A 20700-nucleotide genomic window follows, 5' to 3' on the forward strand; every position below is an offset into this window, starting at 1 on the left:
GGCTAAATCGAACGGGGCAGAAAGTACATTGCCTCTCTCTCTAAAGCTGGGGAGAATGAGTGAGTGCAGGACTCCCTGTGCCTTTAGCTCACCTGGGCCAGCTGACTGTGTGTTACTCAACTTGAGTCGTAATTAAGAAATGGGAGCAATACAAGTACCACAATGAAAACAGAAACCATTGTGAAAGCGGATAATTGGCCATTGACCGAATGGATAACATGGTTCTATCCAGCACTTTCTGCCTTTCCTTGGATCTGAGGTCTGCAGACGCCACCACTGATTTCCCAGCCCCCAAGTATTCAGAATTACCTGGGGGCATCTGACTCTCGCCCTTTCAGCCCCTGGTGACCAATTTGGTTGTCTGCAAATAAATGAAGAGAAAGAGTTCCATTAGGCAGATTCCCCTCCACAAATGCTCACTCCCGTGTGCTGTGTAGCAGAGGACAGAAATAGAAGCACAGTCATAACAGGCAATTGTGAGAGAAATCATTCAGGAGGGATTCAGTAGGGCCCTGGAAAAAATCACCGGGATTGCCTTCTTGAGCCAGCAAATGTCCCTGATAAGACAGGTCATGATCACAGTATCCTAAGACACGTCGACACAACAGAAAACTTATCCCTTTTCCCAGAGATCTTGGGGAAGGACCTGGCTGCTTCCTAGAGCATTGCTGCCACATTCAGGCCTTTTCCATTTGAAACACTGCAGGCCAATGGTTTTCAGGAATCAGCCGTTGAGATTAAACTGACGACTGGAATCTACACCATCAAAGCAGAATAATCTTCAAAGCTGCAAAGCACCAGGGGCCGTTCATGGGGTCGGGAAGTTCCAGGGCCCTGCCTTGCTGCAGAGAAACATACAACGTATGATAGACTTAGTCCTGTCCTGGTTCTCAGCTGACTTGAGACAAGAAGAAAAGGAAGAGACAGACCAGGTAGAGACAGTGAACCTGGATCGTGACATTTCCTATGATATAGAAAAGGCTTCCAACAGCCTTGGGTGGCCATATATCCAGAAACATGGTTCAAGGATGGAAATCAGAGCCTGGCAAGAGAGATAAGAGATTAATCCAAAATTTGGAGGTCTGATAGCCACCTCCTGTGCCAGGGGTAGAGAGGTATAGGAGTCTGGCAGGACCAGCTTGAGAGCAGCGATGGGCGGTGGCTCAGACCTAAAAGTGCCATGGCTTAGACATGAATCGAACAAAGCTCACTGACTCATGGAATGTCTTATTTCAAACTCAATCCTAGAGCCTGGGTGGAAACTGTCTGTGAGTACATGGTCCACTTCTGCGGATTAAATCTCTTGGTCTACACAGGGTGTGTGCAACAAAGATTGTGGACACTACCTGGGGAACCGGGTGGAGTTTCATCCCCTTTGGAATGGGAGCATTCACAGGCTACATCCAGAGCAGAGCCGAATTTCTGTTCATCCGATGGGAACGTGCCATCCTTGCAAGGCTGGTAGCAGTCACGCCCTTCTCGGCCAATGGAAGGAGTCAAAACACATTCATTCAGCATGTCCTGGAGGACTTCCTTCTTTTCAGCTTCCGGAAGCTTCATGCTGTGCCAGGTGGGGCAAGAACGACACAAGAGGAAACCAGGAGGATCAGACACCATGGCTTGCTACCTAGCTGGTGTTGATGGGAGGCAAGGGAGTGGTCGCAGAAAGGAAAGGGACCATAGCCTTGAGAGAGAAAAGGTTATCCTACAAGAGGCAGAGTGTGGCCAGGAAGGGGTGGGAGAGAAGCAACAACAGATAGATCCTCAGTCCACTGGCCACATAACGAGCAATGAGGAATGAGACTCGACCATCCCAGTATGGTACAGTCACGAGACGAAGGACAAATGGGAGTCCATGCCAGGGGCAACCGCCACGTGCCTGAGTCATGTTGAATTTAACATAGACTGATCAAGCGGTTACAGTCTTGAGTCACTGTGCACTGCAGAAAATTGTGCCCTCCAGGCACTTTTCTATTAATAGTGTCACATGACACCCCAACCTTTTGGTTTTGGTTAGGTAATTCCGTGTTAATTTTGCCAGCTGTCTGTCTCTCAGTTCCTTTGCTGGTTACCTTCCTACCAGGGACCTTTGAGAACTGTGTAGAGATGCGTCTCCTCCTGGTGTTCATTTACAGGACAGAACGGGTATTTTGTGCGTACGGGGAATCCTAAGGCTGCTGAGTTCATCTGGGGCTCCCCCAGACAAGCAGCCCCGTGACAGCAGACAACCGAGGGAACAGGGCCATTTGCCGCTGAGGGAATTCAGTCACTACCATCTGCAGCTCTGCTGATCCCTGCATCTGCCACCTGGACTCTTGTGACCTCACCTACTGTTCTTTCTGAGTCCCTATCCTTTTTCACCCACACATTACCGGGTCCCCAGTATTCATTGTTACCTGGTGGTGAGGGATACTTCTGCTTGTTCATCCTCCTCCTCCTCCTCCTCCTCCTCATCATCATCATCTTCTGCAAAGAAATTCAGAAATCTCCCATGATGTGGAGCTCCCACATCACCACTATAAACACAGGGGCTTATATGCCTTAGCAACGTAATTATCTACGCATGACTAACTCTTGTTCTGAAGCTCCAGGGCACTGCCCTGGAGAACTGTTGCGGTATGGATTTCAGATCCAGCAGGGAGTGTCTCTGATTCGGGGGCTCACCATGACTGAGACTGGGCAAAAGTTTAAACTGTCTCTTGTCCAGATCCGTGGATGCCTGTCCAGTTTCAATCTGATTTCAGCGAACAGTGTCTTGCAGGTACCACAGTCATGCAACAGGCGCAGGCCCTGTGTGCTCCCAGTGCTCACGGAGAGTCTCCTCCTTGCCCCGAGGACAGCACAATCACCCGGTCCCAAGTCCCTCCACATGTGGACTCATGGGTCCCCAAGTGGACGTCGGTGTTATGGACGGGCCGTCTGTATGAAGAGCGTTTCAGTCTAAACGACGTTCCATCTCCAAGGCCTACTACATCCAATACCTCATTCCCCTCCACAAAGTCAGGGGCTTTATTTTTCCTGAAGTGCATTCGTGAACTTTCGCATGTGATCACCACAGCTATGACAGGTTACTTGATAGACAGTTGAGGAGACAGTTATGGAGAAAGCGAAGATCACTCTCTCGCCCACAGTCAATAAAGACAGCTCCTGGGCGGGAGCCTGGAACTTCCCGCTTAGCTCAGGACTCCCTGCACTCGAACAAGCTGCCTCCTTCCTCGTCCTCCCTTCTGGGCTCTGACACTGGTGGAGGCTGCCTCCTGCCCTAAAGGCAGTTCCCTCGGGGAGGACACAGATGGGTGGAGCACCGTGACCTCCACCCTGTGCACTTCTCCTCTCCTTTCCCACCTGCTAGTCCGGGTCCTCTGGTGGCCCCATGTGTCACATGGAAACCAAGACAGCGGCTGCCAACAATGTGAGGGGAGGCGGGAGATGTCTGGGGAGCCCAGGACCTCGGAGCAGCTCAGTGCACACAGGGCCTGTGGCCGCCTTACCGGGGCTGAGCTGGCGGGCAAGGCACTCTGCCAGCCTGTGTCCCTCGGCCACTTGCTCCTGGATGCCCTGGCCTTGGGAACGCTCGGGGTCATCGTGGGTGAGGAGGTCCTTGAGGTGCTGATCGACTGGCTCAGAAACTTCTCTCCCTTCCCGTAACTTCTGCCACAACTGGGTCAGCTCTTCAGCCTGAGCTTTAATCAGGATATGATATTGCCTAAGGTGGGACATAGAGAAAATTTTAAAACACAGAGTTGAATAGATTCTCTGAGAGCTTTCACGGACGTTTCTGTGATTTTCCGCAAGGAGCCCTCAAGGCCACGTTCTGGCACGTGTGTGGGGCCCTGCCTGTGACACAGAAAGAAGAAGGTAAAACAAGGCTCCTCTGTGTCGGGGAGTCTCCTTGACCTCCTCTGCAGCTCCTTCTTCTGTAAACAAAGCCAGGTGTCTTCCTCAACACCCGTCAGAGAGATGTCCCTTCAGGCCCTCCCTGCGGCACAGCCATTTCCTGTGAACCTACACGGTGTGCATCGTGCTGTGCATGGACCCAGCGCCAGCCACAGAAATGTGGACAGGACAGCTGGTGTGGACTACACAGGTCAGGAGAGCGGCAGGGTCAAGAGGACAGCATTGTCTGAAGGAAAACATGACCGACAAGCTGTCATCCCTCAGGAGGTGACTGTGTTACAGGCAAATGAGGTGGTGATCTCACAACAGTGTGAATGTGGCCAATGCCACAAATTGTTCACTTGAATTTGGTGACTTTCAGCTCAATAAATGATATTTATTTGACACAGAGTGAATGATACATGGAAGCCAATGAAAATGAAACACGACAGGCCAAAACCTCTGGGATGCAGCAAAGGCGATCATAAGAGGGAAGCATATAGCAATCCAGGCCTTCGTAAAAGAGGAAGAAAAGTCTCAAATACACAACCTAACTTTACACCTAGAGGAGCTGGAAAAAGAACAGCAAATGAAGCCCAAAACCAGCAGAAGAAGGGAAATGATAAAGATGAGATCAGAAGTCAATGATATGGAAATAAAATAAAACGGAACACATCAATGAAACCAAGAGCTGGTTCTTTGAATGAATTAACATTATCGGTAAGTCCCTAGCCAGCTTTATCAAAAGAAAAAGGAAAGGGCCCAAATAAATAAACTCAGGAGTGAAAGTGAAGCGACCACAACCAACACTGCAGAAATACACACAAAAAAGAAGACATTATTATGAGCAATTATATGCCAACAAATGGCCCAAATCTGGAAGAAAAGGACAAATCCCTAGAAACATATAAACTCCCCAAACTGCAATAGGAAGAAATAGAAAATTTGAACAGATACATAACAAGTTGAGAAATTGAATCAGCAATAAAAAAACACCCAACAAACAAGAGTCCGGGGCCAGCTGGTTCCCCAGGGGAATTGCACCTGACATTAAAGAAGGGTCCGTACCTATTCTCCTGAAGCTGTTTGAAATAGAAATGGGGGGAAAACTTCCAAACTCATCCTACAAGGCCAGCATTAACTTGACCCCAAAACCATCCAAATCCCCACTAAAAAGGAGACTTGCAGACCAATCTCCCTGATGAACACGGATGCGAAAATTCTCCACAAGATACTAGCCACCCATACCCAACAATACATTAAAAGAATTATTCACGGGGTGCCTGGGTGGCTCAGTCGGTTGAGCGTCCAACTTCAGCTCAGGTCATGATCTCAAGGTTCGTGAGTTTGGGCCCCCATCGGGCTCTGTGCAGACAGTCCAGAGCCTGGAGCCTGCTTCGGATTCTGGGTCTCCCTCTCTCTCTGCCCCTCCCCCACCTGCGCTCTGTCTCCCTCTGCCTCTCAAACATAAAGAGAAAATTAAAACAAAAAAAAAAACAACAAAGAATTATTCACCACAATCAGGGGGGGATTTATTCCTGGGCCGCAAGGTTTGTGTTAATATCTGCGCATCAACCAACCTGATACAGCACATGAATAAAAGAATGGATAAGAACCACATGATCCTCTCAATAGATGCAGGAAAAGTTTTTGACAAAATCCAGCATCCTTTCTTGAGAAAACCCTCAAGAAAGTAGGGATAGAAGGAACATACCTCAAGATCATATATACCGATTACAAAAGACCCACAGCTAATATCACCTCAGTGGGGAAAAACTGAGGTCCCTAAGGTCAGGAACACGACAGAAGGTCCACTCTCACCGCTCTTGTTGAACATAGCGTTGGAAGTCCTAGCCTCAGCAACCAGACAGCAAAAGAAATAAAAGGCATCCAAATCAGCAAGGAACAAGTCAAACTTTCACTCTTTGTAGACAACATGATACTCCACATGGAAAACCGGAAAGACTCCCCAAAACACTGCTAGAACTGATGCATGGATTCAGCAAATTCACTGGAATATGGTCAACGTACAGAAATTGCTTGCATTTCTGTATACCGATAATGAAGCAGCAGAAAGAGAAATCAAGGAACTGATCCCATTGACTAGGGTACTGAAAACCACAAAATACATGGGAATGAACCTACCAAAGAGGTAAAAGATTTGCTGTAACTATAAAAACCTGTAAACTGTAGAAAACTTATGAAAGAAATTGAAGACACACACACAAAAATGGAAAAACAATCCATGCTCCTGGATCTGAGGAACAAATATTGTTAAAATGTCATCACTGGGGCGCCTGGGAGGCTCAGTCGGTTAAGCATATGACTTCAGCCCAGGTCATGGTCCCGCGCGTCGTGGGTTCGAGCCCCACGTCGGGCTCTGTGCTGACCGCTCAGAGCCTGGAGCCTGCTTCAAATTCTGGATCTCTCTCTCTCTCTCTCTGTCCCTCCCCTGTTTGCACTCTGTCTCTCTGTCTCCCAAGATAAAAGAAATACTAAAAAAAAAAAAAAAAATGTTTTTAATCTGAATACTACCCAAAGCAATCTACAGAGTCAATGCAATTCCTATCAAAAGAACACCAGCATTCTTCACAGAGCTAGAACAAGTAATCCTTACATTTCTGGACTTCAAGTCATATTATAAAGCTGTAATCATCAAGACAGTATGGTATCAGCACAAATACAGACACACAGAACCAGGGGACAGAAGAGAGAACTCAGAAATGGACCCACAAATCTATGGCCAAATAAGCTTCGACAACACATGAAAGATTATTCAATGGAAAAAAGACGGTCTCTTCGGCAAATGGGGTTGGAAAAACTGGACAGAGACGTGTGGAAGAATGAACCTGGAGAACGTTCTTACACCGTACACAAAAATAAACTCAAAATGGATGAAAGACTTAAATGTAGGACAGGAAACCATCAAAATCCTGCAGGAGAAGACAGGTGGCAACCTCTTTGACCTTGGCCGCAGCAACTTCTTACTACACATGTCTCCTGAGGCAAACATGAACCACTGGGATCTCATCAAGATGAAAAGCTTCAACAAACAACAAACTCAAAGGCAATCGAAGCGATGGGAGAAAATATTTACAAACAACATATCGGATAAAGAGTCAGTATTCAATATGTATAAAACAACCTTGATCAAACTCAAAACTCAACACCCAAGAAGCAAATGATCCCGTAAAGAATTGGGCAAAAGACAGAAACAGACACTTCTCCAAAGAAGACATCCAGATGGTAACAGACACACGAAAACTTGCTCAACATCATTCATCATCAGGGAAAAGGAAAGTAAAACCACAATGAGATACCACTCCTATCTGTCAGAATGGCTAAAATGAATAACAGATGGTGAGGATGTGGAGAAAGGGGACCACTTTGGCACTTTTGCTGGTAGAAATGCAAACTGGTGCAGCCACTCTGGAAAACAGTGCGGAAGTTCCTCAAGAAATTTAGAGAAGAGCTACCCTACAATCCGGCAATGGCACTACTAGGTAGTTATCCAAAGGACTCAAAAATGCTGATTCGAAGGGGCACCTGCACCCCAATGTTATAGTACTGTTATCAACAATAGCCAAAGGATGGAAAGAGCCCAGATGTCCATCGACGGATGAATGGATTGAGAAGACATGGTACATAAATTGATACAACGGAACATTACTTGGTGATGAAAAAGAATGGATCTGCCCTTTGCAACACTGTGGATGGAACTAGAGTGTATTATGCTAAGCCGAATAAGTCAATCAGAGAAAGATAAAGATCACATGATTTCACTCATATGTGGAATTTAAGACACAAACCAGATGCACCAGGGGAAAGGAAGGAAAATTAAGATAAAAACAGAGACAGAAGCAAACCATTAGAGAGAGACATTTAAATGCAAAGAATAACCTGAGACTTGCTGGAGGGGTTTTGGGTGGGAGATGGGCTAAATGGGTGATGGGCATTAGGGGGGCAGTTTTCGGGATGAGCACCGGGTGTCATTTGTAAGAGATGATACCCTAAAATCTCCTGCGGAAACCATTTATACACTATATGCGAACTCATTTGGATTTAAATAAATTAAAAAAAAAAAAATACAAAAATTGAGCGAGGCCCCGAATAATTGGAGTCCGCAATACACCAGATACTGCTGTCTTCACTGTTTGACAGATGTGTGTGTGCACCTGTGTGCCAGGCAAGTTTCTGCCCTTCTCCTGGCCCAGACCTGTCGCTGACAAGAGTCAGAGATGCCTACGGCCTCCCACCAGCCACGGAGCCCTCCTTACCTGAGCTTCTCGGTCAAGGTCTCTGCCAACTTCCCCTGCTTACGCTGCAGCGTCTCCCCCAGCACGGATTCGATGATGTCTTTCAACTCTTCACACTCTGAGAACACAGACACCGGCCTCAGTGGACAAGCTACACGTGCCGCTGTGCTCGCTGCCTCCAGGGAGGGGGGCGGGGTGTACCCCAGGACAATGTAACCCCAGCATCGGGCTCTGCGCATCTCATTCCTCAGCCCCCCAGCTACACGGTATTTGATACCTCCCTGTTTTAGAGCTGAGGGAAGAGCAGCTCCAAGGCGTGGACAGGAACTAGACAAGGTGAATGACTGGGATTTGGCAGAATCAGAATCCACATCCCCTGACACTCACCCTGATCATGGCCACTCACCTGAGCTGGCAGCCTCTTAGGTAGGACACTAAGCAGGGACATGAAGTGAGGCCCTTAGGACCACAGGACTGACTCATGGTTCCCTTGAGTTGGATAATGAGCACATGTCTCAAAGGCAAAAAGTTCACCCGTATACTCTTGTGTGCACTATAATGCGTAAAACCAGAAGGACCTGAAAGCGATACGGCCAAACACTAACAAAGCTTGTGGTATCAGAAGCAGCAGACGGGGGCGGGGGGCGCCTGAGTGGCTCAGTCTGGCGAGCTTCGCCTTGGGCTCGGGTCATGACCTCGTGGTTCGTGAGTGCAAGCCCCCGCAGCAGGCTCACTGCTCTCAGCGCAGAGCCCACTTCTCGGATCCCGTGTCCCTCTCTCACTGCCCGTCCCCTCCACTCAAAGCAGCAGGTACTATGACAGCAGCAGGATCACAGAGGAGGAATGTGAGGCACAGAAATCGGGGCAGGGCAGCATGGCGGGGAGCACAGGAAGACTGGCCCAGAGCCAGACTGTGTTCCCTCCACCCCAAGCTCCTGGGTGATGCCTTCCTTCGTCGTCTTCACAAGTGGTTTCCCGCACTTGTGTCACGGTTATCAGGAAAGATGCAAAGAAAACTTTGCTTGTCCTTACCCCAAAGCTCATCATCTCTTCACCTTGCTAAAGAGCCGCTTCCAACATTACTTTTCTCCCCATCAGTCATTTGTAATCCCACCTCTCCTTGTTTTATGGAAAACTCTTGGTAAGGAAACGGCAACAGTTCGGGCTCAGAGTCGTCAGGATTCCTTCCCATCGCCCCGCTGCACACATGCCCCTAACTCAGGATTCCTCCCGCCATGGCAGCCCCCTCTGAATGAACAGGCAGCTGGCCTCCCCATTCCAGGCTGACCGTGGGGGAGGGCCAGCTCCACACACTGGCTTGGGCGGTCACCGGGGCTGTGGTCTCCCCCGCTCACCCTCATTCTCACCGGGCCACTTGACTCCTGGCCAGGCCTGGCCCTGCTGGCCGTCCTGCATCCTTGAAGGTTCCCCAGCTCAGGGAGAGACACAGGAGGGAGCACAGATTGTCTGATGGGCCTTGAAATGCCCTCTACCTCGCCACAGGGTGTCAATGGCTACCGAGGACTCAGGAAGCAGAGCCTGTGCCCACGAAGCACAGCTTCCCTCTCATCAGGGGAGTCACTGTCTGGACGGCATTCCTCATGGATACCGCAGTTTCAGGGAAAGCAGACCCATCTTCCAGCTCCTTGCAAGCTGGCCGTGTCTCCTTGTCCCCGCCCGCGCCCCGTGTGCACCATCAGCAAGTTTCCCCAGTGAAACAGCTCGCTGCTTTGCCATTGGAACCTCAGAGAAGTGGGACGTGATGGAGTTCATTAGTCCGAGACACGAAGGCCAACAGTGATGCAGGATGTGACACACACACACACACACAGGACCCTGAGAGGACCAGGCATTTCTGGGTCTGCGTCAGGAATCAATCACTAGAAAGTTAACTGTAACCCCACCCTGTACAGCACTGCAAACCAACCTGGAGAAACTGCTAGTCTCGTTTTCCCCATTCTTCCCATCCTCGGCAAAATGAGGGTAAGACACCCACTTCCACTGGGTCCTCCGGGAGCTTTAGTCTGTTAAGCTTCCAACTCTTGATTTCGGCTCAGATCATGATCTCACATTCCTGAGATCGAGCCCCACGTCAGCCTCTGTGCTGACAGCACCGAGCCTGCTTGGCATCCTCTATCTCCCTCTCTCTCTGCTCCACCCCGACTAACACTGTCTCTCTCAAAACCAACAAACATACATTAAGAAATACCCACTGCTACTTTTCCTGGATTGTGGTCACAATGGAATTGATCGTGACGATGGAAATAGAGAAGACAAAGTCCGGAGAGGGCTTTCGTTTTCTCTCCACACAAAGCCAATTCCTGTCTCCAGGAATACAGACAGTCATCACTTTGGTGACCCTGACCTTGTAGGACTTACTATATTTCTGCAGCTGGTTGGCCAGGGAGTAGGCAGTAGCTTCGGATACAAGGAATTTCTCTCTGAGGTCTCGGAAGTCCTGCTGGCTTGCTTCCAGCTTGGATTGAAGCTCCTGGTTGAGTTCCAGGAGGCTCATTTCTGTCCCTGGATCAGACACCGGGTCAAGAGGTGCTGCCATGGTGACATGTGGCAGAAGAGGTAGAGCTGGGGACTGGGGAGAAGAAACCAAACACATGACGGGTTAAAAACAAGTGAAATCAAGTAGGTTCAATCAGGACTGAGGGGCGAGGATACAGCAATTCTTTACTTACTACTGGGAACAACTTGAACAACACCCCACAGCACTGGAGAGTCAGCAGCTACAAAAAGAAGGTTCGAGATGCCAGAGTCGAGAGCCCGAGGCACTGCCTGTAGCTCAGACTCCAACCGGAATGACAGACCGAGCACCTGGCACGCCAGGTGACGGTCTGCAGTTGCAATAACAGAATTGGAACGCGGGGATGTCATGGAACCTTGGGAGCCATTGCCTTCCAGGTGCCAAGGCTACGCAGATACCCAAGGCTGCCTAGTCTCCCCTGAAGGTCACCACTGATGGGGACCACCCCTCAGCGGCCACTCTCAGTAGTTGTCTACCCTTGTGCTAATACCACAGATCCCATATCTCTCTCTGTCTGTCTCTGTTTTAAGTTTATTTATTTATTTTGAGAGAAAGCACGAGCACGTGAGCGGGATGGGGTGGAGGGAGTGGGAGAGAGAGAGAATCCCAAGCAGACTCTGTGCTATCTGCACAGTACCGTACGGGAGCCTTGATCTCATGAACCGTGAGATCATGACCTGAGCCAAAATCAAGAATCAGACACTCAACCCAATGAGCCATCCAGGTGCCACAGACCCCATCTCTTTCCAAACACATCTCAGCATCGTTCTCACTGTTCATTCTTGTGTGTGCATAAAAACATCAAGGCAGAAATAGTTTCCCAAGTTTTACTAAAGGGCTGTCATCAAGCCACCCCACTTCTCTTTAAGGTCAAACAGACCTTCAGGCTTTTCCAGTGAGTGAAACATTCCAAAGTCTTAGACTGTCATGATGTTCTTCTCTGGATCTCTCTAGTTTGTCCTCTATCCATTAAAAAGTGTAAGACAGGAGGCAGAGTATAATACTAAGTGAATAAATATTTACTTGAGAAAAATGTTTTGTCCCAACTCTCACTGTTCTTCTGGCTGTTTTCCTGTGTTATGAGGCTTTCTTATCCCCTCTTGGGGCACCATTTTGGCTTCCCATTAAACTGATGTTGGATATCCCTATATCCTCGACTCCTTCTCTACGTGTGAGTTGTTTTTTTGTTGTTTTTATAATGTCACTAAACAACCATATTTCATGCTTGTCACTTACGGATTTCATGTGTCTCTCACAAGATCTCTTTCGAACTGTCAAAATGTTAATTTATACGTATGTCCTTGAATACATGTAGTGACCACCTACTTTGGAAACATCTATAAACTTGATGCTATTTGATTACGTTCATTTGGCCTACCTTCATATTTAATAGAACGGAGGTTAACAAACCCTCTGTTTGCTCTCTATTACTTAAGAGTCTGTTTCATGGTTTGCCTCTCTCTTTACCAACCGCCCATCGTTCATCTATTGGGTTTCTTAAATTCCACAGATGAGTGAAATCATATGATACGTGTCCTTCTCTGGCTGACTGACTTCACTTAGCATAATACACTCTCGCTCCATCCACGTCATTGCTAGAACTGATACACAAATTCAGTAAAGTCCCAGGACACAAAATCAACATACAGAAATCTCTTGCGTTCCCACACATCAATAATGAAGCACCACAAAGAAAAATCGAGGAGTTGAAACCATGTACAATTGCACCTAAAACCGTAAGATACTTAGGAATGAACCCAACCAAAGACGTAAAAGATCTGCACTCTGAAAACTAGAGAACCCTTACGAAAGGCACTGAAGAGGGCAGAAAGAAATGGAAAAACTTCCCGTGCTCATGGATTAGAAGAACAGATATCGTTAAAATGTTGATACTAACAAAAGCAATCCACACACTGACTGCAATCCCTATCAAAATACCACCAACCTTTTCCACAGAGCTACAACAAGCAATCCTCAACTTTGTATGCAACCAGAAAAGACCCCAAAGAGCCAAAGGAATCTTGGATGGCCTCGAAAGCCAACCTTGTACCCCACATCAAAGCGACTGACAGTACTTTTGCTGGAATACGTCTCAGTGTTTATTGCTCTAGAGTGACTTTCCTAAGGCAGCAACATGCCATTCTAATCTTATTTGAACTTGTCATTCTCACTCTCCTGTTTTTCATGAAATTATACTTTTTAGTGTTTGTTCTGTTGAATCGCTTTGGGTTTCTCCTCAAGACATTCTTATTGTGATGTTCACGTTCAATATTTGTTACCGATTTCCTGTCATTTGTTATTCTCTTTTCGGCTCGGTCATCTCTCTCTTTTTCAATTCTAACAGTTCTTTATTGGGGTCGAATTGACCTAGAGCAAAACGCACAAACCGCAAGCACACAGCTCAATGAATTTAACGTACGTATGCATCCTGTCACCACCCAGATCGAGATATAGAACACTTTCGTCCGTGGCGCAAAGTTCTCTTCTGCTCCTTGCCGGTCAATACCCATTTCCAAACACAAACACACTCTGAATTCTCACCCTAGACGACTTTTGCTTGTTCTTACACTTCATATAACTGCAATGATGTCGTATGTTCTCCTATGTTCTGTGTTCTCTCACTCGGTGTCTGGTTTTGAGATCTCGTCCTGATTAGCTGTGTGTCAGCCATTGGTGCTGATGCTGCCGAGAAATACTCTGCTTGGGGATTATAGCACAATTTGACTATCCGTGTTCCTGCTGGACAGATCTAGTTTTGGTTATCACACACAGAGTAAGGACAAATAATCATGTACAAACTGTGTTTGTGCAGACACCCACTGGTTCCTCCCAGGTACACATCCTAGGAATAAAATGCTTGGGGAAAGCAGAGAAACTGACACAGACTTTTGCAAAGGCTTTGTCTCCTAGATTTCCGCCCAAAGATAGGCAGTCCCAGTTTCTCTACATTCCCACATACCTGGTATTCTTGGTCCTTTTGATTTTAGCCATTCTGCTAGCTGTTAGTGCTCGGTTTAGTTTTCGAATGCTCTTGGTCATTTGGGTATCTTCTTTTATGAAGCTCCTTTTGAGATCTTTTCCTCATCAATAAGCTCGGTTCTCTGTAATTTTCTTTGTGATGTGTGTAAGTTCCTTCTGTATTTTGGATAAGGTCGTTGCCATATATGAGGTATTGCAAGGAATTATTCCTGGACTGTGGATTGTGTTTTCACTGTGTATTTTATGATGACTTTTTAAATTTTACATATTTTGAGAGGGGGAGGGGCAGACAGAGAGGGAGAGGGTGTGTCTTTTCACTTTTTAAATAGTGATTTATGATCAACGAAGGATTTAATACTTTATGAAATCCAGGTTTTTATACTTTTTTTCTAAGTTCTTTATGTTGATAGAGAAAGTGAGTAGGGGAGGGGGAGGGAGAGAGATTCCCAGGCAGGCTCCACACTGTCAGTATGGAGCCCAATGCCCCCGGGGCTCAAACCCGTGAAGTGTGAGATCATGACCTGAGCCAGAATCCAGTGCCGGACGCGGACCTGACCAAGCCATCCAGGCACCCTTCCACATACATTTTAGAATTAGTTGGTAACTTCCCCCCAAAATGCCTACTCCAATAGGAATCAGGGTAATATTGATTTGGTATTCCAACAAGATTGGATCTTCTCATCTATGAAGGTGCTGTATACACTTTTATATGTATCTAGATCTCCTTTAATTTCTGTCAGCAATAGTTGTCTGGAGTCTTCCTTATATGTGTTCTTATGCATTTAATGATTGTGTGGATGTGAATCTCTATTGTGTTTATTGAGTTTAATTTTATTTTGTTTTTAAATTTCATTTTCTAAATGCTCACGGTTGGTATGGAGAAATACACTAGATTATCACACGAATGCTACCGGGGGATACTTTGGGTACGTTAGACGGCATTTTTAAAGTGTACCATGCGGGGTATGGGTGGCCCAGTTAGTTAAGCATCTGACTCTCTGGACTTTGTCTCAGGCCATGATCTCACGGCTAGTGATTCAAGCCCACACATCGGGTGCTGTGCTGACAGTGTGGAACCTGCTTGGGATTGTCTTGCTCTCCCTCTCTCTCTCCCCCTTCCCTGCTCAATCTCAGAATAAATAAATAAACATTAAAAAAGTAAATAAGGCGTACAATTAAATGCACAGCAAAATCAAACTCCAGCTACCATCAAGACACGGCATTTCTTCCAGCTCACAACTTCCCTTGTGGCCCTTTGCAGTCCATCACTGTCTCCGCCTCAGCCCCAGGCACCCACTGACCCTACAGGTGGGTTTGCCTTTTTTAACAACTCTAGGTAGGTGGAACGCTTTGGTGCCTACATTCCTTGGTGCAGCATAAGGATTCTGAAATCCATCCATATTACTGCACGTATCGCCAGTTTGTGCTTTTTTATCGCTAAGTAGTATTCCTCCGAACGGCTACATCCTGTCGATTTATACAGTCACCTACTAGTGGCCTCTGTGTGGTCTCCAGGGTTTAGCCACTGTGAAGAAAGCGATGGGGAGTATTCATGTACAGATCGGTGTGTAAATACTTAGAAGTGAAATGGCTGTTCATGTGAGTGGTCAATGTTTAACTATGGTTCAGCCTCTCTACATGACTGGACCAGTTTTCATTCCCACAAGTGTTGGAAACTTCTAGTGACTTCACATCCTCACCACATATATTTCCGGTCTTCTTCATTTTAGCCCATGGCAATGGACGTGTAACGCTAACTCACGGTAGCATTAACTTGTGTTCCTCCTGATGACTGAGTGTGTTCTGGAAAACTGACCTCCGTGCTTTGGAGCCAAAATATACCACAAAGACAGAGTCTGAGATAAGGAGGAACACTAACAGCTTTCTTGCTTTCCCAGGCAAAAAGGATGACAGCAGGCTAAGGCCTTCAAAAACTGCCAGCTCCTGCCCCTGGAGGAAGGGGTTGGGGGTCTTATCGGGAAAATCAAGGTGTGGCCAGTAGCGACAGCAACTGTGTACATGCCGCTACCCTCCTTCCTCATGTCCTGGGGTGTACCTGCTTCCTGATACAGAAGGCTAAGAAGGGAGGAGGGGAGCTTTGCAGAAGACAAGAAAAAGGTTACTTAGTTTAAAATCGAACCTGGGGAAACATCAGTGAAGCCATTTTCATTTTTCTTCAACTTTATGCCTTTAAGTGGTTTCCAGCGGAGCATCTTTTCAAGTGCTTTTTGGCCATGTGTATATCTTGTTTTGTGAGGTATTTCTTCTTCGAGACTTTTGACCAGGAGCGCCTGGGTGGCTCAGCTGGTTAAGTGTCCGACTGGTGATTTTGGTTCTGGTCATGCTCCCACAGTTCCTGAGATCGAGCCCCACTTCAGGGTTTGTGCTCACTGTGTGGAGCCTGCTTGGGATTCTGTCTCCCTCTCTCTCTGACCCTTGCCTGCTTGCTCTCTATAGCCCTCTCAGAATAGATAAAAATAAACTTAAAAGACTCTTGACCAATTCTCTTCTTGCACTGTCTTATCACACAAAATACGTGTCAGAACAGTACACTGAACACTACACAGCATTACCTTGAGAAATTAATGAACTAAACACATGGAGAGGTAAAATTTGCTGTGGATTGGAAGACCTCAATATGGTTTACATGTCAGTTCTTCCCAAATTGATCTACAGATCTGATACAAGGCCAATCAAAATTCCAGCAGACATGCTAGTAAACATTTCTAAGCTGATCCAACACTTCATATGGAAATGGAAAGGATCTTGAATTATCAAAGTGATTTTAAAAAGAAGAATGGTGGATGACTCAAGTGCCTATTCCAGAATGGCCATACGCATCTTTTACGCAATTTTGGAGTGATGTATCCTATTATTATTCAGTTGTAAGAGTTTCTGTACGTTCTCACTGAAGCTTGGAAGTTGCTCTACTCCCTTTGTACGTGAAGTACATGTCCTTGTTCTAAAATTGGGCCAATATTTATATTAGTTTTTATGTGGCGAGAGAATATGGAAGACCAGAAAGCATTTAACTTACCAGAGAGGAAGACAGATCATCACTGGTCATTATGGAGAGGATGACCCTATGAGATTTAGTGAAGTTGCCTCCGTTTCCCCAGCTGGCCAAGACATAGTGGGTAGTAGCCACAGATGCCAGCCGTTTCCTCTGAAGACCTTGGCAGTATTGACTGGTTGGAGCCACCATGGATCCCGGGTGTCAGTTGTGTCCTAAAAGGCTGAAATCTGGCTGAGGCTCCAGGGCTGTTGGGCCAAGGCAGGTCACCCAGCTGTTGGAAAACACACAGGCAGACCAGGACAATCACCGAGGTCATAGCCAGGCAGCTTTGGTCATTTCCTCCAAGGAACCCACCAGCACTACACTTCTCATGACTTCCTGTTTACCACACTGAGATCCCCAGGACAGTTGGGAGAATGTGTTATTCACCACTGTATTCGGGGTTCCTAGCACTGAGCCAAGCACTGAGGAGGCCCTCAGGGACTTCCTTTCACTGATCAAATACAAGTTGCTGCCAATCTCTGACCATCTCAACTCCATTCCAGTCACAAATGTCCAGTCAGGGGTCCCCTGCTTTCTCCCAAGAGGTAGCAAATCCCCTCCCTCAGAGAGGAAGCTGCCCTACCCTCTCCATGTCCCAGGACACTGCCCTGTGGTGAGCTCTGATGAAGACGGGGTTCTCCTCGGGGATTCCTCTCAATGGCTCACTCTGTCATGGGGAAGAGATGTCCTGGGCCTGGCCCCCACACCAATCCTCTGCTCTGTCACAACACAACACCCCAGTGTAGGAGAGCTACCACATTGTGTTTGCATCGTTCTCCCACTGCTTTGTCCTCCTCGGGAAATCGTATTGATTTCCAAGTTCTGAACACAGCCTCAGGAAAATGAAGCACTCAACCAATAGTCAAGAAAATCACTGGTCAACAGATATTATGTGTAAAGCCTTCCACATTCCTGACCAGAAATTCAGAAGAATATTATTAGTATTATGACTTCAAATGCAAGGGTCCCCTGCCCTGGCCCCTCTTGGCCTTAGGGCAAAACGATTTGAGGTAAGAATGGACATCTCCAAATCTGATCCAAACACCATTGATCCCTCCAAACCCACACTTCCTTGGAGGCCATCCACTGTCAGGGCAGCTCCAATGTCGAAGCTCAGGGACTGGGGCAGAGCCTCATGGTCACACCATCCTACCCTTAGAAACGGTGCTTCCCGGCAGTGCAAACCAACCCCCGTCCGTCCTGTGGGGCTCCCTGGCCGGTGCACCGTTCACTGTGGAGTGCGTTACACCCCCAGTCCTCACTGCTCGCCTCAGGCTGCTCCTTGCAGGGTTGGATGCTACTGTACGCGTTCCTCAGTTTCTCCAGATTGTTCTGAGCTCCACTTGCCCGTATTCTCAGGTCCTTGGGCAGCCACCGTTCCACCATTACCTTGTCCTTCTCTGGGTCATTCTCATGCTCCACACCTGCTGATTTTCTGTCTTCCATCGGCTCCCTCGGTCCTCTGTTTCCAGTGTGGGCTCAGCCGGGCTCCTGCAGGAGACACACAGACAAGGGACCAAGTCAGGTCTCAGCCACAGTCCTCAGGACACGTTTAACAGGCACCTCAGTCCCTCGTGCTCTCAGAGAGACTGAGCGGCAAGGGACTTTGGAGAAGTTGAATGACAACCTTATCTTACAGACAAGGAAACTGAGGCCCAGAGAGATGAGGAGATTTTCCCAAACTCCCTCATCGCTTGATGGCAGCACACACACCAACAGGTGCCTTGGCCGCAAGCTTCCCTTGGACTCTCCTATCACACCCTCCAGGAACCCACATCTGAATTTCAGAGGACACTGATCAAACATCTGTACCCCACCCCCGCCCCCGTTAAAACAAAAATGTCACAAGGACCTTTCTTGGGACACTTCCTTGTCACACTTCTACAGCCCTGTAGTTTATACTCAGTTGATTTTCAAGCCTGGCTGGCACAATGGGCCCAAGGAACTCAACAATTAAGTAAAATTCATCACAGCAGAAATTAAAATGTATTGATGTGGTTATCTATAAGACACCGATCTCCTGGGCTGGAAAATCATCTTCCTGACAGCGGGCGCTCTGCCTGCCCTGTTCATCCCGTCTCTGCAGCGCCTCCATTAAGAGCCTGCCAGGGAAAACGTTCAGTAAATACTTGTCAAGCAGATAAATAACAGTTCTCAGGAACAACTGCCTTTACCTATCTCTAGTCCCAACCACAGTTCCAAACAAACCGTATCCAGGGTCTGTGCTGAAGCGATAAAAGCACAGCCTTAAGAAAAGCAGGCCCAGATTCCAAAACCAGCTTTACCACATGCCACATGTGCTTCAGTGGATGATTTCAGTATCTCTTGGAGCATGTTTATCGCATGTATAATAAGAGAAGAATGTATACTGTAAGGTAGAGAAATCAGCATGAACCACGAGAGTATTGGATCAGAAAATGTGAGATCATGCAGCACACAGGGGTAGCCAACCTGCAAGGAGAATGAGAGAGCAGGCATCTGAGAAATTCATCTGACAGAAGTCCTCTAGCAGCAGGAAGGCGAGGACTATCTTACCTTAAGCAATCTGAATCACGGCACCAGAAGATGTTACCAGTGGGAGATTCTGCATTGTGTGAATGGAGAGCTCAGTGCTTAGATTCCCCGTGAACGACTGACGTGAGGATCCATGCCCGAATGAACACAGTGACGGGGTACCCGGCTGGCTCAGTCGGTAAACCATGCGACTCTTGATCTCGGGGCTGGAAGCTCAAGCCCCACGTTGGCGGTGCGCCTACTTAAAATATAAAATGAAAATAAAAGCAAAAGTATGCTACCAGCCCGTGGAAGGACAGTAGGGCAGTAGATGAAGGACAGCACATTCTCAAGATGGGAATGCAGGCAGGCCCGGAGGGGCAACAGCACCAGGGTTAGGGGTGTCTTTTCTTCTTCTGTTTGCACAGGTTATGGGTCATAGCTGGTGTGGTCTCCAACTGAAGTTGTTTCCAATCATCTAAGGAGCTTGTCCTATCGGTCAGGAGGGGCAGTTTTTGGCTCTACAAGGTTGTTGCTGGAACTGTCATGGTCATCTTCCCCTCCCAGGGGATCAAAACCACAGGGTCAATATTTTATGATGAAGCCATCGGGCATTGTAGGACACAAGCTAGAAAGGAGAGCACGTGCCGTGTCCCTGCTCTTCTAGTCCCAGGAGGCGGGAAACCACAAAACCACTCTCTACCACCACCCTTGCCTCCAGCTCCTGTCCAGCTGCCTACTCTATCAAGTTAACACCTGGGACAACCCACGTAGGAACAATTCCTTTTGACCCATTGGGAAATGAGAAATGGAGCCACAGAATGATTCAAGAGACTTCGTCAATGTCACACTTTTGTCACCAGGGTTGCACCTACAGCTTCTGAGGCCAGAGTGCTCTCTTTTCTTGTTCTCTATGTTAGGGATTTCCAGGGAGAAAGAACAAGGCCAGCCCCCAATGCCCTGAACTCTGCACTCCCGGCTTGACTGTGTTGTTCTCATGCTGGAAAGAGAGGATCTGAGATACAGAATACCAACCTGAGATAAGACTGCTTTGAAACCTTGATAAATGAGACAAAACAAGGCTACCTCACAATATTGTTCAGGCCAGACAACAGCAAGGTCACAGTGAAATTTACAACGTCCCAAACATCTTCTTTTCATAAGGAAATGCTATCGCTTCTTTACCACAAGCATAGAATGTCCAGTGCTAATAGGCTTCAATATAGAACAAACCCTGCTTACTTCCATCAGCCCCCACCCACATCAACCAACCAAAGCCCAAATCCTATCATAGATCCTCTTAGTGAGACCTTGGGGTGTGTTCTTTCTGGCTGCAAGCAATAAAAATCCCAACCTCTTTAGTGAGAGGTGTCTTCCTGGCAATTTGGCTTAAAGGAATTAACACCGACCTTCCAGGAATGAGCAGCTGTAAACACCCAGCCTCAGGAAGAAAGGTTACATTGTCTGGGACATGCCCAGGCTCTGGGGCTCCAGACCTGATT

The 20700-nt window shown here is 47.4% G+C and overlaps 1 pseudogene; it reads right to left on the reverse strand.

The window, feature by feature from the left end:
• Positions 1 to 17654, reverse strand: part of LOC128774116 (neuroblastoma breakpoint family member 6-like) — a 30659-nt pseudogene extending 13005 nt beyond the window's left edge.
• Positions 17655 to 20700: the final 3046 nt, after the last annotated feature.

This window comes from Panthera pardus, unplaced genomic scaffold (genome assembly GCF_024362965.1).
Source record: "Panthera pardus isolate Hobbes unplaced genomic scaffold, ASM2436296v1 HiC_scaffold_294, whole genome shotgun sequence".
Lineage (NCBI taxonomy): Eukaryota > Metazoa > Chordata > Mammalia > Carnivora > Felidae > Panthera > Panthera pardus.